This window comes from Bos taurus, chromosome 2 (genome assembly GCF_002263795.3).
Source record: "Bos taurus isolate L1 Dominette 01449 registration number 42190680 breed Hereford chromosome 2, ARS-UCD2.0, whole genome shotgun sequence".
In the NCBI taxonomy this organism is placed as follows: Eukaryota; Metazoa; Chordata; class Mammalia; order Artiodactyla; family Bovidae; genus Bos; species Bos taurus.
Window position 1 is genome coordinate 24,520,318 of NC_037329.1, and position 13,713 is coordinate 24,534,030.

The window sequence follows — 13,713 nt, forward strand, 5'->3', positions numbered from 1 at the left end:
GCCTTAGTGTAAGGTATACAGCAGGCAGTTTACCTGCCTACCATTAGTGAAGATTGTGTGTCAGGAGGTCACGTCCTTTTCCATGGGTAGGGGTGTGGAGGCAACTTCTATCTGCCCAGAGAGGTCATTGGTTGAGGGCATGACGTGGGTTTCTTGGAGCTCTTCTTGTTTGTAAAGACACTCTTGGCTTCCATGCTTGGTAACGGCCTTTCAAAAGATACTAGAGTATGAGGTGGGTACATTTTTCTATTTACCTAAAGGGCTGACATTCACATCCCTCCCCCATTCTGATATTAATCCAAGTGGCTTAATTTCAAATTAACAGGGGATTTACCAGCTGAGCCACAAGGGAAGCCCAGAATTAAAAATGGAGGTACACAAATCCTCTAATGAGCATAATCAGTACCTTCACCTTTTCTCCAACATTTTATGAACATTTTCAAACATACAAAAAATGTTCAAAGAATTTTACAGTAAACACATTACCTAGATTCTACCATGAACACTCTATTTGCTCTTTGTCATATTTCTAAATATTCCACTATCCACCTTTTTTTTTTTGGAAGCATTTCAAAGTAAAGTTTCAAAGATAGTAAACTTCTCCCCCATATTTCAACATGTATAAAATCAAACTGGAGTATGTGTTTAGAGTTCCTTTTTTTCTGTATTTTGAGGTAAAGTATACATATGCACAAAACTTCAAATCTTAAGTATATCATTTGATGAGTTCTGACAAATGTATACACCTGTGTAACCAAATACCTATTAAGATACAGACTGTCTCCAACATTGCAGAAGCTCTTTCTCTCCTCTTTCCAGCAAACCCCATGCTTACCCAGTACCTATGGAAATCCACACCATCAGGGACTGAAATTATTATCAACACCTCTCAAATAGAATAACAGCCCAGGGCTAATCTTTTCTCAGATCACATGAACATGATATGAGAACCAAAACCGCAAACCCTGAAGAGTTTTAGGCTTTTCGTACTTGATTATATCTCCGAATTTCACTTTAAAAGTTCTAAATTGAATTCAAATCTAATTTGTGACTTCTGACTGTTTCCAAGAAAACAGACAATTTGTCTATAATGTTTTATCAGGGCAAACCTCCAGGAATAGTTAGTATAGAGGAAAAGAATCATAAATGCATTTTAAAAAGAGACTAAAAATAATTCACATAGGAAATGCAATTAAGTTTAATTACCTTGAATGTTAATACTCCCCCTTCAATCATAAAAACAAACGTTTGAAATATACTCTAATGAAAGGAAAAGCCCCTCATATATTACACAGGGAAAAATAATACATTTCCTTAATATTTGAATTTTTATTATTATTCTAAATCTCATACAACCCAGATTGCAAAAATTAACGATTCTGTTCATACTACTATTTTCTACTCATGTAAGCAAAAGCAGTAATGTTCTAAGGATATTCTTAGGGTATCTGCAAACGACCCATAAACAGCAGCTTTTTTCTTATTTGTTTAATAACTGCTGTCATTCTTTTTGTAAGCAGCAATCACAAGATGTCAAACAAATTCTGCCTTGACTGTGGGTACTGATAGATGTCTCTGCTTGTTTTTAATAAAAACAAAAAAATTTTCCCTGCATTAATTACCAACACTGGAGAAGCAGGGGCATGGCTGGGATGTTCACCAGCCTCTGGGCAAGCAGAGATGCAGCACAGAAAACCACAGAGCAAGCTCACTGCCCGAACAGAATGCCGGAACACATTTTTCTTTAACTCCCTTGGGGACCCTGGGACGCAGTCTTAGATTCCCTTAAAGGGAAAAGCAAGAGCCTGCAGGGGGCAGGGCGAATCCCCGCTCATCAGTCACAGACAGCTCCTTCGGGCCTGGATCCAGGCAGTCTGTACTTCTCAATACAATGAAATGTAGGCGCCACCAGGTAACAGTAGTGGTCAGAGAGCTTGCCAGAAACCTGTAACTCAAAACTGAAAAATGAAATTAAAAGGCTACTTTGGCCAGGCAATTTCTTTCTGCAGGATGCAATAACTGCAAACTACAAAGCCAAAGAAACAGACAATTCTTTGTATGTTTTAAAATTTCTTTCTTCCTAATGTGACACAATGTCTGCCAGAAAAAACAGAAACGAGTGTTTTCAAATTTGTATCTCACGACTGACCTGTACTCTTTCGGCAAAACTTCGCCCACTCTTCCTCCTTTCTTCTTTCCTTCCCGCATTGTACGGGGCTGCGGGGTGGGGGTGGGGTGGCTTATGGCAGGGAGCCCAGGCCGGCTGGCTGGCCGAGGTCTTGGGTGTATCCGGAGGGCAGGTACCAGGGGCAGGGACAGCGGAGCAGACGCCTGACCCTGTCCTGTCAATAAACCTTAACCCCGACCTGCCAGGCCTCGAGCTGGGCTAGTCTCTGTCTAGCCTCTGTCTCTAATTGCTCTAAAAATGACTCTTCATTTAAAAGTATCTTTGTGTAAATACCCCACAGGAACTGACAGTCATCAGAATTGCCACAGAGTTATAGTTTTTTAAAGGGGTGCGAGAAAAGTCATTTTCTACCTCATGTGGAAGGACTTGGAAAACAATTTCAACTGCTGTGCAAGACAATACTCATCACTCTTTTAGCTGACTCTGCAGGCAACATCAGTTTGACTTTTAAGACTGTTTACAGTGAAATATTTGATCTTTTGATGAAGTTATTTGAAAGTAAAGATGGATACGTGATTTTCTCCACAAAACCAGCTTACTCCTGAGCACCCAAAGAGGTAAAGCTAAAGCCCAGTGCTTCTCATCCATACGATGAGGCTTCCTTATAAATTCTAAAAGGACCCAAACTTTCTATCTAAACATGAAAATCCAAACTAAAAATTAAAAAGGGGAAGTGGAGAGATAAGGAAAGAGGCTTTGGAATGAACTGTTTTTTGTTTTTTTTTTAAATTAATAAAATTAAATCAGCCTTTGCAGATCAGTGTAAAACACAAACTTCTTTTTACTGCTTTGTGGCTTAATTCTGTTTCCTTTTTCTTTATAGTGGTAAAAAATTTGTATCATATAATTTACTAGGACTCCTTGAGAGCAATTCCTTAAATTATTTCTCTACTAACATGTAATAACATAATGGGAAAGACAGTTATTGTCAATTCTATAAAAGGAAACAAGACTTGAATTTTGCAAATCCCAGATTCTCTTCCAATTGGGTGCAGGTTAAATTCTGCCTTTTAAAGTATGGCTTATTTAAACAACTCAAATTAAATAAACTATTCTTTCCAGTAATTTATTACTAAGTCTTGACAAAATAAAAGAAAGTTATCCCTCTCTGTTCCATTATCCCCTCAATTTTTATCACCTTCTAAAATACTCCGAAGAATTGATGCTTTTGAACTGTGGTGTTGGAGAAGACTCTTGAGAGTCCCTTGGACTGCAAGGAGATCCAACCAGTTCATTCTAAAAGAGATCAGCCCTTTGGGTGTTCTTTGGAAGGAATGATGCTAAAGCTGAAACTCCAGTACTTTGGCCACCTCATGCGAAGAGTTGACTCATTGGAAAAGACTCTGATGCTGGGAGGGATTGGGGGCAGGAGGAGAAGGGGACGACAGAGGATGAGATGGCTGGATGGCATCACTGATTCGATGGACGTGAGTCTGAGTGAACTTTGGGAGCTGGTGATGGACAGGGAGGCCCGGCGTGCTGCGATTCATGGGGTCGCAGAGTCGGACACGACTGAGCGACTGAACTGAACTGAACTGAAAATACTCTGCAATTTATTTAATATATTTATTGCCTATCAGAGCAAGCTCCTTGAGGGTAGAGATTTTTGTTTGTTTTGTTCATTGATGTGTTTCAAATAACTAGAAAAGCAGTTCATAGCAAGTCCTCAATAAACAGTCTCAGAATTAATAAAAAATTGAACAGATTAAGCAAAGGAAAGGTGGGCATGGAAGAAGACTGCCTATGCTTTTCTTTGTCTTTAATCAACTACCCAAACGCCTTTCCCCCCTCTGCAATGCCAGTTAAAATGCAAGGAGGAAAAATCTGGACATTTGAATTGAAAGATCTTAGAAACCAACTAAAACTGAGGTCTGAGTCTTCAGAATTCTCCAAGAAGCTTATTGAACATACAAAGTTCCAGACCCTGCTCTATATCTACTACAGAATCCCAATGTTCAGGCCATTTATTGCCCAGAAGGGAAAAAAAGATAAATCAATTAACCCACAGTGGTTGTTGTTTAGTTGCTCAGTGTCAGATTCTTTGAGACCCTAAAGACTGTAGCCCACCAGGCTCCTCTGTCCATGGGATTTTCTGGGCAAAAACACTGAAGTGGGTTGCCAGTTCCTCCTCCAGGGGATCTTCCTGTCCAGACCCAGGGATGGAACCCACATCTCCAAACCCGAGTCTCCTGCATTGCAGACAGATCCTTTACCACTGAGCCACCACGGTCACAGAGAGTCCAGCATGACTGAGCAACTGAGCGCACACACATGCATGCAACCCACAGATACAAAACAGCACTAGAGGCACCAAAAGGACGCTGCTGGAACTATGTGTACTGAATTTTAAAAAATGAGCATAAACAGAATACCTGATGAAAACTAGTGGTGATATACGCATTTCACACAGAGAACAGTCTTTGTAAAACCTCTAGGTGTCATGGTTTGAGGGAAGAGTGCCCATCACAAGAACAGAGATGCAGGCTGAGGGTCAAAATGTGGAGAGCTTTGTGTTCTAAAATAAGGAGTGTAAAAAACTGTGGGAAGACATTAAAGACTTGTGATTCTAAATGCATAATATAGTTTAGGACTGGGATAGCCTATACCAGAGAAGGCAATGGCACCCCACTCCAGTACTCTTGCCTGGAAAATCCTATGGATAGAGAAGTCTAGTGGGCTGCAGTCCATGGGGTCACTAAGAGTCAGACACGACTGAGCGACTTCACTTTCACTTTTCACTTTCATGCATTGGAGAAGGAAATGGCAACCCACTCCAGTGTTCTTGCCTGGAGAATCCCAGGGACGGTGGAGCCTGGTGGGCTGCTGTCTGTGGGGTCGCACAGAGTCGGACATGACTGAAGCGACTTAGCAGCAGCAGCAGCAGCCTATATCTAACTAGAGGACAGTTAGCTCTGGAGAATGAATAGATAGATGGGTCAGCAAAGGACTGGCAGCTGAAGCCATAGGCTGCCAACTAAGGGACCTGCCTAAGGTCACATGGCAAGTTATACCCAGAGCTGAAGTTACCACTCCTCATTCAGTCTTGTGTTCCAACTTCTGTACTACTTATAGAAATATCTCTTAAGTAAGCCTTTTATCACAGATAAAGAAAACATTTCTAATTATGTTTTATCTTATTTGTTATATCCAACAGAATAAGTTATCCTTCAAATCTTGACTGCAATTTATTAGAGTCCTTACTTTCTCATTAATTTGTCAATGGCCATGAAGACAAGTTGATCACCTTAGTGATCCATGGCATGAAAGTCCTCTTTATTTTCCAGATGCATCTATTTTCTAGTAACTTTTTTTTTTTACTTTTCTGCTTTTTTATTTTAATCATTACAGTAAGTTATCTATCTCTGTTCTTAATAAGCAGACACAAGTTTACAGGACTCAATTCCATCAACTACCCTGAGTTTCATTTCAAACATCAATGGCAGTTGCACCTCTCTGATAGGGCTCTTCTTACTCAATGACGTTAGCATCATTTAGATGCTCCTTTCAACATTAGAAAAAATAAGTTATTTGTAGCTACAGTCTCAATTAAACTTCCATTTTTCACATAAACAAAGTGAATTTTCCTTGGAGTTTTAAAGACTTTCTTTTAATTACTACCTTGTCTCATTTTGGGTTAAAAGGTTTTCCCTTATATCCAAATAATGGTGCTACTCTTGGCAAGATGACTACATTTCACTCATATAGTTATTTAGTTCTTAGCCTCTACAGAATCTTGTGTATTTTCTGTGGCAGGGTATAGGAATTACTCATACTCCTGCCTTAGAAGACTTGGTAATCCACTGATGTGACAAGGTTAGTGTGAAAACTATTACCAGTATAACAGCCATGGCTCACAGTAAGTGATCGTGGAAAAAATGATCGTCTCAGCATCCATTCCAACCTCCTCCTCACTCATGTTCTGTACAGCAGAGACTCAAGAACTAAGAACTCTGTTTCCCAGACTCCCCTACATGGAGGTTCTACACCTGAATTTCACCCTACCAATTAGAAACATTCATGGGAGATTTGAAGCAGGGAATGTGATAGAGGCATCATTTCAGCTGAGTCCGTCATTCTTTCTTTGGCTAGTGAGCACAATGTGGAAATGTTAGGGTTTTCTGAGCAGTGTCCTCCATTGGCTTCCTGCATTGGCTTTGTGAGTATCCAGAAGCAGTTGGAGGTGGTGGCAGCTTAACTCCCCTGGGGGCCAGTACAGAGAACTGTCCTGGATGTTGTCCCTGCATGCTCAGGGGTAGTAGAGAGGGTCAGTAAATCCCTTTGATGAAGCTAAGGCCTCAAGTACAAGCAGGACTTAGCCAGATAAGAACTGGGAAGGAGCAGTTCCTGTGCAAAGGTCCTGAGGAAGAAAGGGCTTAGGGAATGAGAAACCCTGAAAGACAGGCCAGTAGACAGGAGTGGAAGGACTGGAGAGTTGGGGTACTAAGCCTTGGAGGTTAGGATTTTCATGGTTAGTGCAATGGAAAGCCAAGGAAAGGTTTTAAGGGGGAGTGAACTGATTCAATGTGCTATTTAAAATGCCACCTGAGTATAGCATGGAGATAAATTGGAAGAAGTAATTTAGTGACTTTATAATAGTCTCTCTCATCTTATGGATGTATCATAGTTTAATCATCTATTTTATTAGACATTTAAGGAATTTCTAGTACTTTGCTAATATAGGTTAACACCATAATAGATATCCTTGAAACAAAATCTTTGGCAACATCTCTAGTTATTTTCTGAATACAGACTTCTCAAAGTGGAATTAAATAATTGAGTTCAAAGGTATGAAATTTGGGGGGCTTCCCTGGTGGACCAGTGGTTAAGACCGTGTGGTTCCACTGCATGGGATTCTGGTTCAATCCCTGGTCAGGGAACTAAGATTCCACATGCTACATGGCATGGTCAAAAATTTTTTTAATCTTTTTTTAATTTTTAAAAATAGGAAATTTTCTATTTTTAAAAAGTTTTTTTAAGGGATAAAAATTTTGACCATTAAATATGAAAACTTACTTCACAAATGGAGAAGGCAGTGGCACCCCACTCCAGGACTCTTGCCTGGAAAATCCCATGGATGGAGGAGCCTGGTGGGCTGCAGTCCATGGGGTCGCTAAGAGTCGGACACGACTGAGCGACTTCACTTTCACTTTTCACTTTCATGCATTGGAGAAGGAAATGGCAACCCACTCCAGTGTTCTTGCCTGGAGAATCCCAGGGATGGCGGAGCCTGGTGGGCTGCCATCTACGGGGTCGCACAGAGTCGGACATGACTGAAGCGACTTAGCAGCAGCAGCAGCACTTCACAAAAAGGATATCTTGCTACTTATCCAGTTAAATGATATCAACAGAAGATTATTTAAAAAGATGAAAAACTTCCATTTGTATGTAAAAAGTACTCCAATTATTTGTTTTTAAAAAATGGTAAGCACGTCATCAAAATCGGTACTGTTCAACTTCTCCATTGGGATGAGCCACATTTAAAACAATCATCACAGCCGGAATTTGGGACATCCTAAAAGAACCTCAATGTAATCTAAGCTTCTAAGGGTCCACCTATTTGTGATTTAACTTTTTTATAACAGTATTTTTGTTATAAATATATTCACAAAGCTGAAAAAAAAATGCTTTGTCAGACTGTGTTTCCCAGTGATGTGGCTGGTCAGGTTCAACGAAGCAGAGCTGTTTTGCTCTCTCCATTTTCGCTTCCAACCTCTCACAGGTGGCCTCTTTCACACGCAAATTTACCTCTTTTGTTCCTCATCTCAGCGACTGGCATGGAGAAGCACAAGCTTTCACCTCCTTACCTACTCCTTCCTACTCATTGTCTCATATACAGACCCGCCTCACACTCAAGGTCATATTTATTTTCTCTTCAGTTGACGTGATCCTTTCTCCCTCTCTCCCACACCCCTCTGCTCACTTGCATCTTTCCTCAGAATCCTCAGGCCTCCCCTCTCTCACAAGCTCCTGTCCTGGGTCCTTGTTCAGGGAAGGACTGTTGGTCAGAAAATCTGCCAAGGTGGCTGGGGGGATAATTGGGGCGAGGGTGGGGGTGCAGACGCACGGATGCTGGGCGTGAGGAGACCAGGTGGCCAGCCAGGGTTTCCCAGGCCCCCGTGGCAGGAGGGGGTGGGCCTGAACTAAAGGCTGGGGCCGCCAGAACAGGGGACAAAGGCCGAGTCCTGCTGCTCGCCAGCCGGAGCACATACACTTCAGACACCCAGAAACGCTCTGTGGCCTGGATGAGGTCTGAGAGTTGCCAGTTGGACATCCTGACCTAGACAACCAATTAAGGCATGTTCAAGGTCTGCTGAACAGAACAGTCTTCTAAACTAGGCTAAATCCCCTGTTCAGAGTTGCTGATTTTTATGCCCCTAAATTTTCCAGATCTATCATCATATTAATAGTAAGAATTAGAAGACAAAGCAGACAAGGGTTCTGAAAAAATCTGATGTACACTGAACATCAGAGTTAACGTACTTTTGGAAACAAACCAGGTGTCTGGTGAACACTGTGGGATCCACTAGGTATGCTTGATGAGAATCTGTGCTGGGAAGGAATTGAAGATCAAGGTCAGGAATGATTAATATGGATGCAGGAAGTCATCAACATTTAAGGACAAGCAATATGAATCTCATTAAATCTTCAATCGCTTCCTATTGCCTGAAGGAATTGGTGGTAGTCTAATGATTAAAGCAATAACATTAAAGTAGAAGACAATGTTAGAAAGTTAATCTGACCCTTATAAAAGAAGCTAGCACAAGGTACCAATCCACCTAAGAGACTTTACAAGACTCTCCTCAGCAGCTGTGATTTTTCTCTACTGGTGAATGAGACTTCCTTTTTTTTTAATCGAGATAACTGATCACCCTTCACATGCTTCCCCATGGGCCATCGTACTGCTCTCTGTCTGTCGTGTCTCCCACTTAACTCGCTGTATCAGCAGATCACACCTCCCTCCGCCCTAGCCTTCTCCTGCTGTGTCCCTCACTCGCATTTCTGATTGCAGCACCCCTGCGCTCGCCTGGCAATGCCCTGAACAGCTGCTATTCACAGAGCATAAAGTCGGGGAGAAATGACAGAAGACAACAGAGAGGAGCTGCCTTTTGTAACATCAATTCTTAGAGGGGCTGGTTTTCAGCTGCATGCACCAGCCAGTTGGCGGGGAGTGCGGCGAGGGTGTTCTTTTCATCCATGACCTATTTCTACTTGGTCTTATAGGAAAATCATAATCTTACTGATGACAGAGACAGAGTATGTGATGCCCCAAATTCAGAATCATCACAAGGCTGAGCAGAAGGATAAACAAGTGTAATAAATAGAATCCAAATGTGAAAGACAAATGGACCTCAAAAGTTAATTCTCCTAAATAAATATTTCAGTAATTAATAAGCTTTCTCTTGGATGTAGAAGGAATTTTTAGAAATCATGGTTCTATTACTAGCAGCCCTCCTTAGGGGGGGAAAACACTTTAGAAATGCCAATTCTAACTAAACGGTGGACTGGATTGACTTTTTACTTTCTTCTTTATACTTTTTTGGTTTTTGGCCATGCCACACAGCTTGTGGGATCTTAGTTCCCCAACCAGGGATTGATTCCAGGCCACTCAGGTGAAAACACTGAGTCCTCACCACTGAACTGCCAGGGAATTCCCTCTTCTTTATATATTTTTATAGTAGCTTAATACTTCCACTATGAATACAGTTAACCATTGGACAACCTGGTTTCAAGGGTGCTGATCCTCCTCGCAGGAGAACATCTGTGAATAAATATTATCTGCGGACTGTGTAGCTCTGTGGTACCTACTATAAAAAAAAAATTCATGTATAAGTGGACTTGTGCAGTTCAAATCTGTGTGGTTCAAGAGCCAACTGTAGTTATGAAGGGCTTATTATTAAGAACTGTGTGGCAGCCAAGATGGTTGCTAACTAGTAAGTAGCAGCATCAGGATTCAAACCTAAGGAGCCTGATTTGACACCCCACGTTCTTAGCCTCTGTTTATACAGCCTTCTTTGTATTACTTTTATAATCAGAAAGTACATTTTCAAAGTCTTTTTATTCCTAGGAAAAGCACTCCCCACGTGTTCCTCACTCCTCTGGTAGAAACAGAGACACTCTCGCCACTTCCAAGGGGACATGTCCCCCTTCTCTGCTTTCCATTGCTTTCCACCTCTTTCAGGTCCTCTCTCTCTCTAGGAAGCCCCCTGCTCTCCAGGATTTCCAGCGGTCCTTATCCCTTACCATTTGCCACCCTTCCCTCTGCTTCTAAACATAGCCAGGGCCTCTATGTCAAAAACAAAATGTATGTCCACACAAAACTTGCACACCAATGTCCACAGCAGCATTATTTGCAAGAGTCAAAAACTGGATGTAACCCAGATGTCCAACAAGTAAAGGAAATGTGATACTCTACTCAATGGGATATTATTTGGCAATAAAAAAAGGGATGAAGTACTGATACATACTTTAACAGGGATAAACCTTGAAAACATTGTCCTAAGAGGCCAGTCATAGAAGAACACACATTGTGTGGCTCCACTTATTTGAAATGTCCAAAATAGAACATCTACAGAGCCAGAAAGCAGATGAGTCGTTACCTAGGGCTGGTGAGGATAGGGGGCCAGGGGAGTAACTGTTAATGGGTAAGAAGTTTGTTTCATGGCTAGGTGGTGCTAGTGGAAAAGAACTCGCCTACCAATGCAGGAGATGTAAGAGACATCCTCGATCCCTTAGGTTAGGAAGATCCCCTGGAGGAGGGCAAGGCAACCCACTCTGGTATTCTTGCCTGGAGAATCCCATGGATAGAGGAGCCTGGTGGGCTACAGTCTGCAGGGTCCCAAAGAGTTGGACACAACTGAAGCGACTTAGTTTCATTGAGTTAGACAAGGCTATGGTCCTAGTGTGATTAGATTGACTAGTTTTCTGTGAGTATGGTTTCAGTATGTCTGCCCTCTGATGTCAAAGCCTTTGACTGTGTGGATCACAATAAACTGTGGGAAATTCTGAAAGAGATGGGAATACCAGACCACCTGACCTGCCTCTTGAGAAATGTGTATGCAGGTCAGGAAGCAACAGTTAGAACTGGACATGGAACAACAGACTGGTTCCAAATAGGAAAAGGAGTACGTCAAGGCTGTATATTATCACCCTGCTTATTTAACTTCTATGCAGAGTACACCATGAGAAACGCTGGGCTGGAAGAAGCCCAAGCTGGAATCAAGATTGCTGGGAGAAATATCAATAACCTCAGATATGCAGATGACACCACCCTTATGACAGAAAGTGAAGAGGAACTAAAAAGCCTCTTGATGGAAGTGAAAGAGAAGAGTGAAAAAGTTGGCTTAAAGCTCAACATTCAGAAAACTAAGATCATGGCATCCGGTCCCGTCACTTCATGGGAAATAGATGGGGAAACAGTGGAAACAGTGTCAGACTTTATTTTTTTGGGCTCCAAAATCACTGCAGATGGTGACTGCAGCCATGAAATTAAAAGACGCTTACTCCTTGGAAGGAAAGTTATGACCAATCTAGATAGCATAATTCAAAAGCCAACAAAGGTCCATCTAGTCAAGGCTATGGGTTTTCCTGTGGTCATGTATGGATGTGAGAGTTGGACTGTGAAGAAGGCTGAGCACCGAAGAATTGATGCTTTTTGAACTGTGGTGTTGGAGAAGACTCTTGAGAGTCCCTTGGACTGCAAGGAGATCCAACCAGTCCATTCTAAAGGAGATCAGCCCTGGGATTTCTTTGGAAGGAACGATGCTAAAGCTGAAACTCCAGTACTTTGGCCACCTCATGCGAAGAGTTGACTCATTGGAAAAGACTGTGATGCTGGGAGGGATTGGGGGCAGGAGGAAAAGGGGACGACAGAGGATGAGATGGCTGGATGGCATCACTCACTCAATGGACGTGACTCTGAGTGAAGTCTGGGAGTTGGTGATGGACAGGGAGGCCTGGCGTGCTGTGATTCATGGGGTCGCAAAGAGTCGGACACGACTGAGCAGCTGAACTGAAATGAACTGAACTGAAGCGACTTAGCATGCACGCAAAAGGTTTGTTTCAGGGGTGATGAAAATGTAAAATTGATGGTGGTAGTGGCTGCACAACTCTTTGAGTACACTAAATACCACTGAATTGTACACTTTAAGTAGGTGTGAATTGTATAATCTGTGAATTCAATTCAGTTCAGTCGCTCAGTCGTGTCTGACTGCCATGCCATGGACTGCAGCATGCGAGGCCTCCCTGTCCATCACCAACTCTCAGAGTTTACTCAAACTCATGTCCATCGAGTTGGTGATGTCATCCAACCATCTCATCCTCTGTCGTCCCCTTCTCCTCCTGCCTTCAATCTTTCCCAGCATCAGGGTCTTTTCCAACGAGTCAGCTCTTCACATCTGGTGGCCAAAGTATTGGAGTTTCAGCTTCAGCATCAGTCCTTCCAATGAATACTCAGGACTGATTTCCTTTAGGATAGACTGGTTAGATCTCCTTGCAGTCCAAGGGACTCTCAAGAGTCTTCTCCAACACCACAGCCAGTCCAGGTTCAATGCACGATACTGGATGCTTGGGGCTAGTGCACTGGGACGACCCAGAGGGATGGTATGGGGAGGGAGGAGGGAGGAGGGTTCAGGATGGGGAACACATGTATACCTGTGGTGGATTCATTTTGATATTTGGCAAAACTAATACAATTATGTAAAGTTTAAAAATAAAATAAAATTAATTAAAAAAAAAAAGAGAGAGAAAAACAAAAGCATCAATTCTTCAGCGCTCAGCTTTCCTTATAGCCCAACTCTCACATCTATACATGGCTACTGGAAGAATCATAGCTTTGACTAGACGGACCTTTGTTGGCAAAGTAATGTCTCTGCTTTTTAATATGCTGTCTAGGTTGGTCATAGCTTTTCTTCCAAGGAGCAAGCGTCTTTTAATTTCAAAATCTGTGAATTATACCTTGACAAAGATGTTATTTTAAAAAAGAACCCAAGAATCCCCACCCTTCTCTGCAGCCACTTCCATCACTTTTCATCTCTTCTTCCACTGCTAAAATTTTGGTCTAAGTCACTATGACTTCCAAGTGGTCAATTTTACTGACCCTTACTGAGTCATCCTGAAATTTCCTCCTGAGCCTCTTTTCCTCACTAGGTTCTCGGTTTGCGACAACTCCTTCTTTAATGCTTTGACAGCTCCTGTCCTTTTTCAGGTCCCCTTTCCAACACCCAGGTCCTGATTCCTCCTTCTCTGTACCATTTCTCTTGCATCCGTCTCTTCCTTTCCATCCTGCAGTCAACACACTAATTTAGGCCCCATCGCTTTGTTTCTGCCAGTATCTCCCAAATGATGTGAGAGTTTTCACTCATCAGTGCATTCAGGGAACCACCTGAATTAAACAGGTCAGTTTAAATTAAACAGTGTTAAACAGAATTAAACAGTGTCAGGTTAAAACAGAGACACCATTTCACTTATTTGTCAAAAACTTTCATCAGTCTCTGCTACCTGTAAGATAAACCCTAAGCTGGCCTTCA

General features: G+C 42.1%; 1 protein-coding gene across 4 annotated transcripts in view; it reads right to left on the reverse strand.

Moving 5' to 3' along the window:
- The window catches only part of METAP1D (methionyl aminopeptidase type 1D, mitochondrial), a 76,980-nt gene that overhangs the window by 49,361 nt on the left and 13,906 nt on the right, over window positions 1-13,713 (reverse strand). The window contains exon 1 of one of the 4 annotated variants that reach the window (NM_001429825.1): window positions 2,150-2,213. The exons of the other annotated variants lie outside the window; for them this stretch is intronic. The gene's annotated coding sequence lies outside the window, so the exon portion shown is untranslated. Of the gene's footprint in view, window positions 1-2,149; window positions 2,214-13,713 lie in introns of those variants that run through there. 4 annotated transcript variants of the gene reach the window in all.